We start from the raw sequence: 16,294 nt of genomic DNA, 5'->3' as shown, positions 1-16,294 counted from the left end.
TGTGTCGCCAGCATAGGCTATTGACAATTTATGTTGTAAATAGGCCTACCTTATAAGCCTACCTGTAGCTTAGGGAAGCTAACAGCTTTCTATTAGGGTCTAGTTTGTTAGTTACAGTTTTGTCATAACTCCCTGATGCATTTTTGCATTTAGAATAGCCAGAGCGTGGATATCTCAATCGGAAAATTAAACAATATCGGGTGCCTATGGACTAGGCTGGGTGAACCCAGCCTGATCTGCCTGCCCGCTATTTATTTTTTGATTTCTTAAAAGATTGAGCTTGGTCTGGTGAAAGCCAGACTAGCCATGGACCTCAGTTACACAATGCAAGGGAACATGAATCAGCCTATATTTGCACGAACAATAACGGACAACAGCTCTTCAACTTTAGCCCGTTAAAATGTGTATGAACAGTCTAGCGACGCATTTCATCAAGGCCCATTTGGACATGTCAGTTATTTGCACCACTTGTTAGATGTAAAACAGCATTTCGTTTCAGACTACTGTTACTTAATTTGTGTATTAACAATAACGTTTCAGACTACTGTTACTTAATTTGTGCATTGACAATAAAGTAGGCTATTACATGAACTAAAGATGACTAAAATCTTATGTAGGCCTAGAAGAAGAAACATTCACAAAAAATCCATCCATCCAAAAAGGACCTTTGTTTTTGATAGCTGTTGAAAACGGCATGGAACTGACAGAGATGTTTTTGTTTATAAATTAATTAATTAATTAATTAAATAAATAAATAAATAAATAACATTATGCTGATACCTTTTGCTTTTCCCAAATACAATGTAGCCTACAGATGTAAGTGACCTTTCATCAATCCAGTTGCAATGGATGAACTGTGATGAACTGCCCTACTTGTGATTGTTTAGAGATTTTAAAGGTTTTATAACAATGCTACATCTTCTTTGGCTATTCAACAATCTATTCACCTTTTCAGCACCAGTAGGCTACTTTCTGTGCAGCCGCACACACACACTCAGGCATGCCAAACAAGCATACACAAAAGTTTCAAGAGTGGGGGATGGAGTAAAATATGGAGACAAATTGAAGTGATCTGACTGACATCTGACTCATTAACCATCAGCACTGGTGCTCCCCAAGGCTGTGTTTTGAGTCTACTGCTGTACAACATCTACACACATGACTGCAAAGCCAACAGTAGTCATACCTCCATCATCAAGTTTGCAGATGACACAGTGATCTTGGGCCTGATTAGTAACAACAATGAAAAACAGCTTGACACTGAATATCAATAAAACCAAGGAAATGGTAGTGGATTACAGAAGGAAGCAGCAGAACTACAGTTACACCCCACTAATGATCAGCGGGCAACCTGTAGAGAGAGTCACAAGTTTTAAATACCTTGGTGTCCACATTACTGAAGACTTAACATGGACTGTTAACACTCAATATGTTCTGAAGAAGTCCAGACAACGACTCTACTTCCTTCGTCAGCTAAGGAAATTCAAAGTTTCTACATCCATCATGAAGGCCTTCTACACTTCAGCGGTTGAGAGTGTTCTAACTGGTAGCATCATCACCTGGTATGGGAACTCCACAGTTAGAGATTGTAGTACTCTGCAGAGAGTAGTGCGCTCAGCTGAACGTACTATAAGAACTCAACTCAACTAGAACGTCTATGTCACAAAGCCAGAACTGAGAGACTTAGGAGAAGTTTTTATCCCCAGGCCATCCGAACTCTGAACTCACACTATACTGACTTTGCACACATTCACTCCTCAGAACTCTCAAACATTTCCCAACTCTGAATTCACACTATTCTGAATTTGCACTCATTCACTCCTCAGCACTCATACCCCCCCCCCCCCCCCCCCCACACACACACACACCTACATGACTTTTAGCACTTTTACATCCCTCTCCCTACAGACCTTTTATTTATTTTCTTATTTCATCACACGTCAAAACACACACACACACACACACACACACACATCTGACTTTCTCCAACTTTTGCACATCTCCATAGAACTTTTTATTTATTATTTTTGATTTCTCCTCCATCTATCTACCCGTGTCCTTGATTGCCTAGCCTTTCTGCCCCCCCCCCCCCCCATACACAGCACATTGTCTCATGAGGAAGCTTCTCCAACACACATATTGCACACTGCCCTCTCCCCACATACACAGCACACTATCCCATCTCCCCTGTCATCCCCCCAACACACACACCAAGACCCCTGGCAGTTGGGTTAGCCCCTTGAGTCGTGGATCTGCCCAAGGTTTCTTCCTTGGTAAGGGAGTTTTTCCTTGCCCCTGTTGCTCTTGGGTGCTCCTTGTTGGTGCCCCCCCCCCCCAATACCAATCCTCCCCCACCTTTCTTATGCAGCACTTGCCACTTAATCTACTAAACCCCTCTTCTACTGCACTTTTTACCCCCCCCCCCCCCATAAATGCACAAATAGGCTGACACCAGACATAATTTCACTGCATTTCTTACTTCCAGTAACTATATGCATGTGACAATAAACTTCCTTGTATCCTTGTATCCTTGAGTGTGCCTCTGTTTTTTTCTACTGTAATCCTTAATATAACCGCCAGGGAACGTTCCCTGAAGGTTCGCTGATGGTTGCACAAAACAGTGACATTCTGGAAACGTTCGCTGAAGGCTACACAAAACAATACCTTTTGAGAACATCCTCAGAATGTCTACTAAAGGTTTATTATGTGTGACCTTTGGCGAACCTTTAGGGAATGTTCCCCAAATGTCGTGTGTTTGCGGGGTATCTTCTGTCTATGCCTTATGGGATATTTCATTTAAATCAAAAACCTTTTCAGACTATCTTGTCAATCTCTATTTTCATATCAGCAAACAAAAAAGGGTGTCATAGCACACTCAATAATTCTGATACACAATTTTACTATCCTCAACATTACGCCTCCATCATTCATTTACACCTCAACTAGGAAGATTGACTGAGCAAGCTCTTTTAAATGCACTGCCCACATCACAGCACATCACCACATAGCCAGGTGGTTTTCAAAGTGGGGGCCGTGAGGAAGTGCCAGGGGGGCCACAGCAAGTTGGAAGGAAAAAGAAAAGAAAAAAACTTCAAAGTATACCTATCGTTGTCGTTATAAAATATGAAATATAAATATAAAATAGGCTATAAAAATTTTGTCCCATATCTGAACATTATATTTTCCATTATATTTTTTTCTGATTGGCTGGTATTCAACCTCTTGGAATTTGTTCCATTTGTTGGGTATGAAAAATGAAATGCTAATTTGCCAAACTCTGAGGACTTTCAAAAGATATAAATCCCTGTGAGCGTGTTTTGTGACAAATTAATTTAATTTTTCTAGAAGAAAAGTAGCCTAGCTAAAGGTAACCATTTTGTAAACAATCATTATGATTTATGAATCATTATAAACAACATACCATTTGACAATCCTAGCGAAGCGGTCATATAGGGATTGTCAAAGTTTTTTTTTTTTCGTCATCTACTTCCTGAATTTTTGGTCAACGATACCCGGGACACCGAACCACCGGGGCACATGAAATTTGGTGCGTATGTAGCCCCACTAGACTTTTACGGAATTTTTTTTTCGTTTCGTCCCCAGGGGCCACTCCCCCCGTGCTGGGCCCCCCGAACCGCAAAAAAAGCAGTTTTTCCTAAATAACTATCTGAACCGTGGCACTGAGGATGAAGAATCTTTTATGGTATGTTGGTCTCAAGGGCCCACATCAACCTGGCCCATAATCACTCATTTGTGATTTGCACCCCCCCGGTAAAAATGAAAATGCAATATTATTCTGCTTTAATCGCCCCTATCTTCAGTTAAGATGTTCAGAACTGCACCAAATTTTATGTGTATGATTGACCTGGCATTCTCTGGGGGTATGCCAAGTTTCGTAGAATTTCATCCATGGGGGGGGGGGTCTAAAAAAAATTAGGTTATGTGTACATTTAGTGACTGTACACTCATTGGCCTGTAGATGGCGGTGCACACATATACACATGCACACACACACAGGCACCCACATACTATTGGTATTAGAACTGCCGATACATAATTACAAATTCAGTAGGATTAAAAGAAAGCCAAAATAAATATTCATCATCATCATGGCTGCATTTCCAGTATTGGCAATAAGTAGTCGTTTGTCCACTAGATGGCGCATCGTTGCAGTGAGACGTAATTTTGTTGGAAGTTACAGTTTTTTCTGATTGCTTACTGTAAGCACATTTTTTGTAACTATGGCTTTTTTTTGCAAAACTCTACACACAAATGGCAAAACCTCTCACCCAATCAGCAAAACATTGTAGTTCTCTTGCAAAAGCTAACACACCTTGCTTACTGTAAATTGATAGAGGTTGTGCACACACCAGTTTCAGGTGTATACAAAATGATTCAACTGTGATGAAACTCACCATAAGCGTGGTAGGGATGGTGTTAAATAACTTAAAAGGTTAAAATGCTACCTAGTTTAAATGTATAAATAAGTTATCCATTTGGATTGTTTGTCTTTGAGTTATTGTCACTATAGTGGCCAATCTATTACACCAACTGGCTGGGAAGTGCAACAGTTGTGGAGTCAGCATTCATAGCCTACATGCTATGACACAGTACATCTTCAAACTCAAAAACAGTACATCTCCAAACTCAAAAACAGTAGACTAACAGTCAATAAAAGTGGACTGTCAGAGCAGCACAAAATACTAAAAGCCATGCCGTGTCCTGTTCGCTCGTAAACTTTCTATTACATTTGGTGCCTCTGCCTAGCCACTTTGTAAATATGTTAGAATTAGTTCTGTACTTTAAAGAACATTTTGAGTGATCACATAGCCTACGTTTAATGTTGCAATATTTTTGCAGTATTTTTGCACTAAAGGAAATTTTAGATGAATATAATAGGCAAATATACACAATGTTCATGTGCTTCATTGATGCTTCTAAAGCATTCGATCGTGCTAATCATGATACATTATTTTTAAAGTTGTCTAAAAGTGGGGATCCTGCTTTTTTAATTAGAATCTTGGTCTATTGGTACTGGCATCAGACAATGAGAGTGAGATGGGGGACTGTAACATCTGTTCCATTCCAAGTGACTAATGGTGTTCAGCAGGGCGGAATTCTGTCTCCTTTTCTTTTTAATATATATGAATGATTTGTCCTCGATCTTAAATGTATGTGGTACAGGTTGTAGAATTGGTGACTCACTAATTAATCACCTTATGTACGCAGATGATTTGGTCATTTTTAGCCCATATAGTGCTGGTCTCCAACAGCTGTATGGTATTGATTTTGATATAAAATACAATGCTAAAAAGAGTAAAATCATGATTATCCGAAGTAAAGAAGACAGTCAACCTTCCCTGACTTCTATCTCTCTGGCACTGCACTCAGTGTGTGCAGTGAGATTACATATTTGGGCCATATTATTGCAAATGACCTGTCTGATGACAAAGATATCTATAGGCAGCGACGGAAGCTGTATGCTCAAGCAAACATGTTGGGTCGTAAGTTTAGCATGTGCTCCGTATCAGTGAAAATATCACTCTTCAGAGTGTACTGTATACCTTTGTACACTGCCCACCTATGGTGTAATTATAAGCAAAGCAGCATTAGAAAACTCACAGTGGCGTATAATGACAGCATGAGGCTGCTGTTGAAAGCTCCAAGAAGCTCCAGTGCATGCCAGTTATTTGTCAGTGTTGGGGTACCTACCTGCTCTGCTGTTTTACCCAATCTGATGTATAGATTTATGTGTAGGGTATCTGTGTCAGAAAATGACTTAATTGCTGTGTTGGCTAATCCTGTACGCAGTTCTGTCAGATTTTCTTCCAGACTGAACCATTGGCGAAAATGTCTGTAAGCCTATACTAAACATTGAACATTGTGGGAGGCTTCTTTGTATTTTTACCCTGTGTGTTTTTTTTACTGTGATATGGATTCCCGTGGGTCTGAAATAAAGAATAAATAATTATACAATATTATCAGAAGGCCCTATGTGCAATTTGCTTTTGAGCAGGATCTTACAAGAACATTTCAAAATGAATGGAAAGACACAGTGATGATGAGATTTTGCACTCAGCTCTAGCTTAGGCCTGCTAGTGGTGAGTCTGTTATAGCCTATTGTAGTGTAGCCTATGCAACCCTAGATATACATAATAAAGGCTAGATGTCTCATGGCGGACGGCATCACCGGCGGCCATCTTGTCACAGGCAAGCTATCTGGTCAGCTCTGTGGTACTTGATGTAAGGTGAGTGATCTGCACAAATACAAATACTCTTATCTCGCTGAAATCTTGACGGATTTACAAACGGTTTGGTTTCTTACAAACATTATTAACGTAGCTGGATGCTTGAACATTTTTAAGTTATAATTTTTCATAAGTATGCAGTGTCATAACTACATCTCTGACGTTTATAACAAACCAAACCATTTGAAAATCTGTAGAAAATTGAGCAACTTATGTTTATTTAAAAAAGTATGCACCATTGAAACACAATGTTATGAGTTAGTAAGCTGACTGTGGCAAGATGGCCGCGAGGTGCGGACGTCGACCTCCATTGTCCAGCGGCGCGGACGAGACATCTAGCCTTTATTATATATATGTATGTATGCAACTATGCTATTAAACGTTGTGTGCAAGTCTATTAAACACTATAGGTCATGACCGCTATGTTCTTGCACTACTTTCCCCCATGATAATATTGTTTCAGTTATCCAAAAGGCTCGAAGGATGCTCTTTATTATATGGCAATTTTGGTGATATAACTAATAAAAGTGAGGTGAGGTGCCCCCCGTCAGTGCTCATGGCCCCCCCACCCGTTGCTCTCTGGCGCCGACCCTGGCAGAGGTTTATATTGGGATGTCGAACATGAGGGGTCAGCATATCTAATCTGTTGACTGATTATGGAAGGAGTCTCTTGCTTTCAGATGCTTTTCCAGGTAGTGTACAAGTGAAGGGACAGACGAAAAAGGCTTTTAGAAAGAAGTATTTTGTAGTATTTTGAAAATACAAAAATACAGTATTTTATTTTGACACATGTTTTGGCTGCTGTATTTTGTAGGTTATTTTTGATACACTTTTAAAGGAGAATTCCGGTGTGATATTGACCTAAAGTGTATTGAAACATGATACCGAGTGTGAACGTATGTCTCATAGCCCATCTCGACTTGTCCCCTGCACTCCAAAATCTGGCGCTAGTTAGCCGATGCTACCAACAACTTTTTCAGTAGTGGTGCTTCGGCATCGGGCTAGCCATGCAAATAAATCACTGTTTTACACCCATTTACGAGGCTCAATGTATCTCCACACTTCATTGGTAGACTTCCTAGGGCCCTGACATTTAAAACGAGACATTGAGAACTTTGAAAAAGCACTGGTAGTTTACTTACAAGACGATTTATACAGACAGTATCTTCACGAAGTTTAACGTTTGCAGCCATCTTGAATTTAGTCACGATAAGTCGAGCAACGAGTAAGAATGAACAGGTATGATAAGGGATCAGATTCCAAAAATAATTCAGTGGAAATGCATGGATTCCAGTTTCTTCCAGTAGCAGCAACTGGAATCCATGCATTTCCACTGAATTATTTTCAAGATGGCTGCAAACGCTAAACTTCGTGAAGATACTGTCTGTATAAATCGTCTTGTAAGTAAACTACCAGTGCTTTTTCAAAGTTCTCAATGTCTCGTTTTAAATGTCAGGGCCCTCGGAAGTCTACCAATGAAGTGTGGAGATACATTGAGCCTCGTAAATGGGTGTAAAACAGTGATTTATTTGCATGGCTAGCCCGATGCCTAAGCACCACTATTGAAAAAGATGTTGGTAGCATCGGCTAACTAGCGCCAGATTTTGGAGTGCAGGGGACAAGCCGAGATGGGCTATGAGACATACGTTCACACTCGGTATCATGTTTCGATACACTTTAGGTCAATATCACACCGGAATTCTCCTTTAAGGTGGGTATTTGGTATTTTATTTGGAAATACATTTTGATGTATTTGTGCCCATCCTGAGTAGCTCTACAAACCATTCTGAAAAATAGCAACTTGTACATTGCTATTAGCTTCTTGGCTTAAGGAGGTAGGTAATTCCAGCAGGTTTTTATGTTCAAGTGCAATGATGTAGGTCGTACATGTACATTATACATTCATGTAGCCTACAGTTCAATGCACATGACAGCTTATAAATCATCTCACATGGCTAGAGAAAGTCCTCACATTATTTATGAATTACAAACATTATTACAGTATATTGGTAAGCTTCTGTAAGTAGGCCTATGAGGTGAACAGTGCAAGACTTGTTGAGTGACTAATTAAGATCACAGCATAGGGCCCTGTGATGGACTGAGCCGATGAGGAGTTTTCCTCCATAGGTCGCCGCCACAGAGGAACCGATGATCACACTCCCATCATCCATATACACCTGTGTCACGGTCGGCTGGTCAGAGAGGATGTTTGTGATCTTAATAACCTGTTTTTTTAAAGGTGAAAACACAAGGTACATAAAGTATTACCTTTGTTACAAACCTGGATTTCATGAGAAAGTATACTTAAAGATACTTTTCTCATTAAAGTAACAAAATGTAGGAATTCTCCTTTTACATTTTCAACGCATTGGGTATCCATTTAAAGCTAAGGGGGTACCCAACTCTAAACTAACTCTAAAACTGACTCTAAAAAGAGTCATGATTCCCTCCTACCCTTAAACAGTAATATAAGGCATAGGCATTCTAGGCATGCATCGCCAATGTCAGAGGTTCCATCCTCCGTATAAGTCAGTGTAGCATCAAAATGAGTTTGAAATCATTGTTTTAGGGTAAAATAACTCGTAGTTGCTTTAACACTGATTGAGACAGTGCTCTTACCTCTGAACCTGGTGGGTCCTCCATGTTATTGGAAAAAAAATTCCAGACATCAGGATGACACCCCAACCACAAGTCATCAGTCTCAGGATCCACTTCAATATTATCCACAGGTGATCCCACATCCACAAACTGAAACAAACCCAGTAGAGCACTGTTAAAATACAACTTTTAATGTACTCATACACTTCCTACATTTAATAATTATCCCAAAACTTCACAGTGTCTGTGTTTACACTGTTTGTTTGCAGATGTCTACGACAAATATAATACAAAATAAGCGATTTCATAAATATTCACCACCCCTTAAAGTGACTGACTTAAATCAACAGCAGTCTAGTCAATTAGTGCTAGTAGTCTCACAATTAGTGAAAGGCAATGAATATATATATATATATATACCATATATATATATATATATATATATATATGGTATAGTAATAATAGAGAAAGGTCCAGTCACTGGTCAATCGGTATTCCTGGCTACAATTCCACCATGAAGACAAAATAACACTCTAAACAACTCAGAGAAAATTGATCCATCTTAAAGGAATATTGCAAATGTGTAAATCTGCCTTGACCAGGTCAGTATCCACAAACTGAGTGACCGTTCAAGTTTGTGGAACCAAGGCCACCAAGTAACCAATGACAACTCTGAAGAAGTTTCTGAAAAAGCTTCAACAGCTGAGATGGGAGAAACTATGCATACAGCAACTGTTGCCCAAGTTCTTCACCAGTCAAAGCTCTATGGGTGAGTAGCAAAGCTCTTTTTAAATCTCGACTAAAGTTCGCTCAAAGACTCCAAGGTCAAATGGAAGAAGGTTCTTCGGTCTGATGAGACCAACATTGAGCTTGTTGGCCATCAGACTAGATGTTATGTTTGGTGGACACCAAACACTGTACATCATCACAAACACACTATCCCTAATTTGAAGCATGGTAGTTGTAGCATCATGCTGTGGGGATGCTTCTCAACATCAGGCCCTGGAAGGCTTGTAAAGGGAAAGTTCCAGAAACGTCCATGTAAACGCGGCTAAAGAGCTGAAGGATAAAGGGAAAACTACACAGAAAGACAACAAGGTGAATGTTCTGGAGTCAAAGCCCAGACCTCAATCCTACAGGAAATCTGTGGCGGGACTTGAAAAGGGCTGTTCACACCCAAATCTCCTTCCAACCTGACAGAGCTTGAGCAGTTTTGCAAAGAAAAATGGAGTAAAATGGCAGCATCCAGATGTGCAAGCCTAATTGAGACCTATCCATGCAGACTTCATGCTTTAATTGCGGCAAAAGGTGCATCTACTAAATGATGACTTGAAAGGGGTGAATATTTCTGGCAATTCCCCTTAGCAGGCAAACCCCTTCCTTATATTTCCTTTTGTGTAGCTCATAAGAGAGCATAAATGGGTGCCACAGTCACTTTGCCACTTACGGTACTGATGAGTGCCTGTCCATCTGGAAGTATGGTGATATCTTCTGATCCATATTCTGTTAAGGCAATATAATGCAGGAGTTGATATATGAATCCACTCCTGCATTATATTGATTCATATATGTAGTACCATCAACATTATTTTGTTACTTTAATGTTTAAAAAACTATGTTATATTACTTTAACAAGAGAAATATCGTCTAGAATAATCAATAATGATTATAACAACAATATACTTTTATAAGTTTTGATCATGCAATCACATCTAACAATAATCTACAATACATACCAAGGCCTTTGATATGTTTACAATTGGGTAGGTGGTTTTGGATCAGCTCCCGATTAGCATGACATTTCTTTCTGTAAAGTAAAACAACAGGTAGGCCCTACATTCCGAGTTCCAGAATATTTGCAAACCTGTTACAACTGCATGCCTGACCTTTCCAATACATCAGGCGGTGATGAAACCTGAGAATTTGTTTGTTCCAAACCGTAGTGGGGGTTTTGGGAGAGACTGAGGCAGGGCCCTTTCTCTCGCAGCTGGTGCGCGATCACCTTGTTGCGCTTTCAAATGAGTTTGAGCGTTACTTCCCATCCTCCAAAGATCCACGGCAAACCAATGAGTGGGTCCGCAACCCATTTGTCAATATCCCAAATAGTCCTAACTTGTCAGCGCAGGAGGAAGAGCAGTTGATCGAAATTGCAAATGACGGTGGTCTACCCTAGAGTAAAAACCGAGAAACGTGCATTGCAGTTTGGCTGGCGGTTATGTTGCCTGCATACCGCCTCCCATGGCCGAAACTGGTATTATGACACCTGTCGGGCTGTGGCTAGTAATTTAGCATGCTAATTCAGGTTGATATCTCTGCAGCACTATACCTTGTCATTTTTTTTAATGACATCATCGCCCTTATTTCTTCTCATTCTTTTGATGCGTGTAGCTCATTTTTTAAAATATTTTTACCTCAATTCTTACACATGGCACCTTTAAGAGATCGTTACCTTCACTGTTCATACATAACTGGAGCTAGTTCTTTTCAAGTAATGCATGCACAACACATATGGAACATGGAACCCCCTGCCGCCGGTCCGTGGAAAAAAAATAGGAATCAAACCGGTCCATGGTACATAAAAGGTTGGGGACCCCTGGAGTAGCCTATATGGAGGCTAAATGATGGGCACAGTTTTTTATCTGCCAAAAGGCTGACAAACATCATTAACTAACAACAACCCATTAGCCTTACTATTCCCTTAAAGTTGAGTCATTACATTACATTACATTTAGCTGACGCTTTTTTAGCCAAAGCGACTAACAACATGGTAAACAGTTTAAGTTTTAGAGCAATTCTCAACAATTTTAGGACAATTTAAAAAACATTAGAGTACAGTAAAAATAAGAGCATCAGTGAGTGCTGTTTTTAACAGTTACGTGTCAGTTTAAGACAGCTGGTGAGTGCTAGGATCAGCAAGACTTGTTGTAAGTGTTGCTATGAGAGGAGATGTTCTCTAAAGAGCTGGGTCTTCAGGAGTTTTTTGAAAATGGAGAGGGATGTCCCTGCCCTTGTAGGAACTGGCAGTGTGTTCCACCAACGAGGAACAACAGATGAGAAAAGTTTGGATTGGCCTGAGCGTACTGGTGGTAGAGCTAGACGTCGTTCGTCTGAGGAGTGCAGCGGTCTGGAGGTAGTGTATGTCTGTATGAGGGCATTCAAGTAGGTGGGAGCAGAACCAGAGACTACTTTGTAGGCAAGCGTTAGAGCCTTGAATTTGATGCAGGCCGCCATAGGTAGCCAGTGTAGCTGGATGAGCAACGGGGTAACATGTGGATCATCTGAAGTGGTTTCACTGCGCAGGCTGGGAGACCTGTCAGGAGGGCACTGCAGTAGTCGAGTCGTGAGATGACTATTGCCTGAACCAGAAGTTGGGTAGCATCTTGAGTCAAGTAAGTCCTGATTTTCCGTATGCTGTAGAGTGCGAAACGGCATGACCGGGCGACTGAGGCAACATGATCTGAGAAGTTTAGTTGGTTGTCGAGAACAACTCCTAGATTTCTTGCAGTCCTGGTAGGTGAAACAGACAGGGAGTCAAATTTGATGTTGATGTCGTGGTGTATGGTAGGTTTAGCTGGGAGGACCAGCAGTTCAGTCTTTGAGAGGTTCAGCTGGAGGTGGTGTGCCTTCATCCATGTAGCTATGTCTGAGAGGCAATCCGAGATCCATGCTGAAACCATGGGGTCATCAGGTGGAAAGGACAGATAGAGCTGTGTGTCGTCTGCATAGCAGTGGTATGAGAAGCCATGCGAACGGATAATCTGTCCCAAGGAGGTGGTGTAGATAGCAAAGAGAAGGGGGCCCAGCACTGAGCCCTGGGGAACCCCTGTGGTGAGATGGTGAGGTGCAGATAGCTGACCAAATAGAGACCACATGTTAAGTAGACTGTAGTGCTCTACGATAGCCGAACGGTGAGCCTATGACACCGACCATCAACACACAGGATGAGTTGACCAATCACAGTCCTTGCGGTCTGCGAAATTACAATTTTTTGGAGGTGCACGTCGAGCTACGGCGGAGGGGTCGGAGGGGTTCGCAACGCCGCAGAGGGGTCGGAGGGGGTACGCCGTCGATTCGACGCAGAAGCATAAAATAGGCGGCTGCAGCGGCGCGCAAGTCTATCAACATTCAACTTTAAAACACACATAGAAGAAGCAGCGAACATGTTCCAAGTTAGCGATAATAACTCGTCGTATCAGATTGTGCGCTTGTTCGTCAAGGACAATCTAGCCTAGGCCTAGCCTACTTTACAAACAATTTCAGTCAGAAGGAAAGACACGTATCCTTTCACTCATTTGAAGTTCTCATGCAATCATCAAGATGAGAAGATGACATCGTCAAACATTTTAGAGAGTAGGCTACAAGAAGGTTGCAGGTTGCAGTCAAACAATTCATTGCAATTCATTAAAATACATTTCCCATACCTTAAGTTCATTACGCGTTCACCCAGAAATGCTGAAAATGCAGCAATAATGACTGATATGATTATTAGTTTCTTTCCCGTTTTGTTGTGATGCAGGCAGCGATTGACATTCCTGAGGTTTCGTAGCCAAATGTATTATAATAGCCTATAAGTGATCCTGTTAAATAATAAAATCAAATATGTAAAAGCTACGTTTTTTATTGAATTGTTTTTGCAGCCTTTCAAATATTGAACCTACTTATCTATGGAGATGCGCCTCAATTTGCATCTTAATGTAGTCAGATTGAAATGAGGCCATGCATGCCCACTTCTTTTAATGCTACACTCTAGATAGACCCCTCAACCTAGCCATTCACATACTGTACATATTTAGGTCAAGAGTGGCGTGTTGGGTGAAGGTCTGGGGGCGAGGTGTGGTTGGTCGTGGTAGTGGGGGATGTGTGCATATGCTGGGGGCCTGGGGCGATGGGTGGCACGCAGGTCCTCCCCTCTGTCAGCTCGTCGCAGTATAACTGCAGGGGCTGGGTGGAACTGTGGCCATTAATGGGTGCCCAGGTTGGCAATCAGTCAGGCAATCAACCAGGCAATCAGTTATTCCTATCATTATACTTATCATTAATAGAATAATTACAACTCCTCTCCTCTGAAACCCTCCCTCTCTATGTTCCAGCTTCTCTCCTCCTGGCCCAACAGCAAGCCAGCCTTATACATATGCGCACACACACACACACACACATACATCCTCACATACTCACTACCCCTCACCCCCCATCCCCACCCCCATCCCAACACCACCTCATTCACACTCTTAGAGCTACCATCCGCACCCCCCCCCCCCATCCCCCCTTCTTTTCATTCCGGTCATCAATTTCATCCCTGATAATCATATCTGTAATCATCCTGGACGCAAATCATCCTTAGCCTTTCTGTTATTAATGTTATGTTGTGTTATGTTTGTGGAAGCCAAGTCAATGTGATGTCTTGTTAAGTTACAGTATGTGTTTATGTAATGTACGTCTGTTTGTCGTATGTAGTATTCATGTGCATGTCGTAGTGTTGCATTTTCTGTAATGTCAATGATGTTTGCAAATAAAAAAAAAATAAATAAAATAAAAAAAAAAGATTGAAATGAGGCCTGTGATGTATATAGGCCTAAAACTGGTCAAATTACACTTTTAAGGCTTTTACTTCCAACCACCATTCCATGGGAAGTCAATGGGAGTTGTGCTCTAACTGTCATCAACACTTCCCAGACACCCATTGGCAGGGAGCTTGATCATTCTTTCTTTTCTCAAAACAATCAGCTTTCTATGATAGCTTCAGCGAAAGTTCTACTAGGAAGACTCGTAGTGTAGCTTACTACTCCCATGCTTACACGGAGCCAATCTTAGCTTTGCCTACTTTCGGGAAAGCCCTGCAATCTGATCATTCACTCATTCAATCAGCGCTAGCCTATAGGAATTCAGTGGGCTCTTTAAATATGTACCACCTAACACTGCTTCTGCTTCTCAGTACGCTGACTTTGACGTCCCCTCCACCTCCCCTCCAGCCACCTCTGCCAGCAGTCCACGTCCATCGGGCAAGGTCTGCCTACCACATCTTCCTTCAGCCACCGCCACCAGTTGGTCCCCGTCTCATCGTGGGGGGTAGGCTCCCCGCCCCTGCCTTCATCCATCGGCAGGAGACGAGATCCGCTCATCGCTGGACGGATCCGAGACGGGGCCTACGCCAAAGACTGTTACCTATTCAGGACTCCATCATGCTTGCATCCAAGCCGTTCCTTTACTAATTAAATTGTTAACTGATTCTATTCTGTCTACTGAGTCTTTCTGGTAGAACTATAGTGCAAGTAAAATTACATGAATAGATGCCTAATATGACCCACATTCCATTTAAAGAAGCCTCTTGTTTACTGATGCCATATTCAGAGGCTCTGCTGTACATACTGTATGTATGAGGTGATTCAATATGTGGTTTCTATGAAACTTGTAGAAATTGTAAAGGAAATTGTGAAACTTATGTCTCTCTGCCTGTGGTATTTCTGAGGTGTTTGTCTGTTGCCACATTGTCTTATCTGTCTTACAGTAATGGCATCATCAAATACTTAAAGGCACACTCGCTCAGAAATACAATATGATGTAGCTGAGACTTCTGAGTTTGTTCTTCTCAGACTCTAGGTTGTAGACTGCACTGATGGCTGTAGTTTCCCATAACTGACTCAGCACAATAAATTAGGGGAACAACAGTGTGGGGTTGGGTTTGGGGATTTCATTCACTATTTCATTCCAGGATTGCACCCCTGCATGCTGTGCTGGCCCTTCAACCCAGGGAGAGCAAAAGCAGTTTTTTGCAGAACACATACACAGGTACACAGATACAACACAGAAACACACACACATGCACGCTTGCATGCATGCACACACACATAAACACACACACGCATACACACACATATAAACACACACACACATAAAGACACACACACACACACACACACACACAGTACACATGCCACACTCACACGCACACACAGGCATGCAGAAACACACATAAACACATACACACACACTCATGCATACATACACACACACGCACAAACACACACATATAAACACACCCACACACACATAAAAACACACACACAAGCAAACCCACCCACCCACACGCACACACAAACACACAGAAGCACACATATACACAAAAACAAACACACACTATGCACACACTCATTTACATACACAAAAGTAGAGGGTGGAGTGGGAGATGGAGACAAATTGACAAGTGTGATTTATTTTTGCTGAGAGAATGTGCAGGACTGGGCGGCGGTCATATTTTGTACCGCTCTGCGGTACATCTAGTTTAAAAGACCGATTAGTATAGGTGGGACTCCTGCAGCGAAGATATACGCCATCTGGTGGTTCTTTCTAAGTCAACTACTCATAAAGTCACAAACAGCTATTTATCTTTAAAAAGTCCTGGCAGAATATATGTAAGTGTGCGACTGACATATCTGACTTACAGGTTCAGT

General features: G+C 41.5%; 2 long non-coding RNA genes across 2 annotated transcripts; both read right to left on the bottom strand.

The window, feature by feature from the left end:
• Positions 1-8,084: 8,084 nt before the first annotated feature.
• LOC121720894 lies at positions 8,085-9,113 on the bottom strand. The gene is made up of 2 exons (XR_006034656.1): positions 8,868-9,113; positions 8,085-8,473 (listed from the first exon to the last, which is right to left on the bottom strand). It is a non-coding gene; the product is annotated as an uncharacterized LOC121720894 (long non-coding RNA).
• A 1,157-nt stretch (positions 9,114-10,270) lies between these two features.
• Positions 10,271-13,382, bottom strand: LOC121721134. Its single transcript, XR_006034749.1, has 3 exons — positions 13,268-13,382; positions 10,583-10,653; positions 10,271-10,349 (listed from the first exon to the last, which is right to left on the bottom strand). It is a non-coding gene; the product is annotated as an uncharacterized LOC121721134 (long non-coding RNA).
• Between the last annotated feature and the right edge of the window lie 2,912 nt (positions 13,383-16,294).

Source organism: Alosa sapidissima, chromosome 10 (genome assembly GCF_018492685.1).
Source record: "Alosa sapidissima isolate fAloSap1 chromosome 10, fAloSap1.pri, whole genome shotgun sequence".
Classification (NCBI taxonomy): domain Eukaryota; kingdom Metazoa; phylum Chordata; class Actinopteri; order Clupeiformes; family Clupeidae; genus Alosa; species Alosa sapidissima.
The sequence above is the reverse complement of the archived record's forward strand: the minus strand, read 5'-3'. Positions and strand labels throughout refer to the sequence as shown.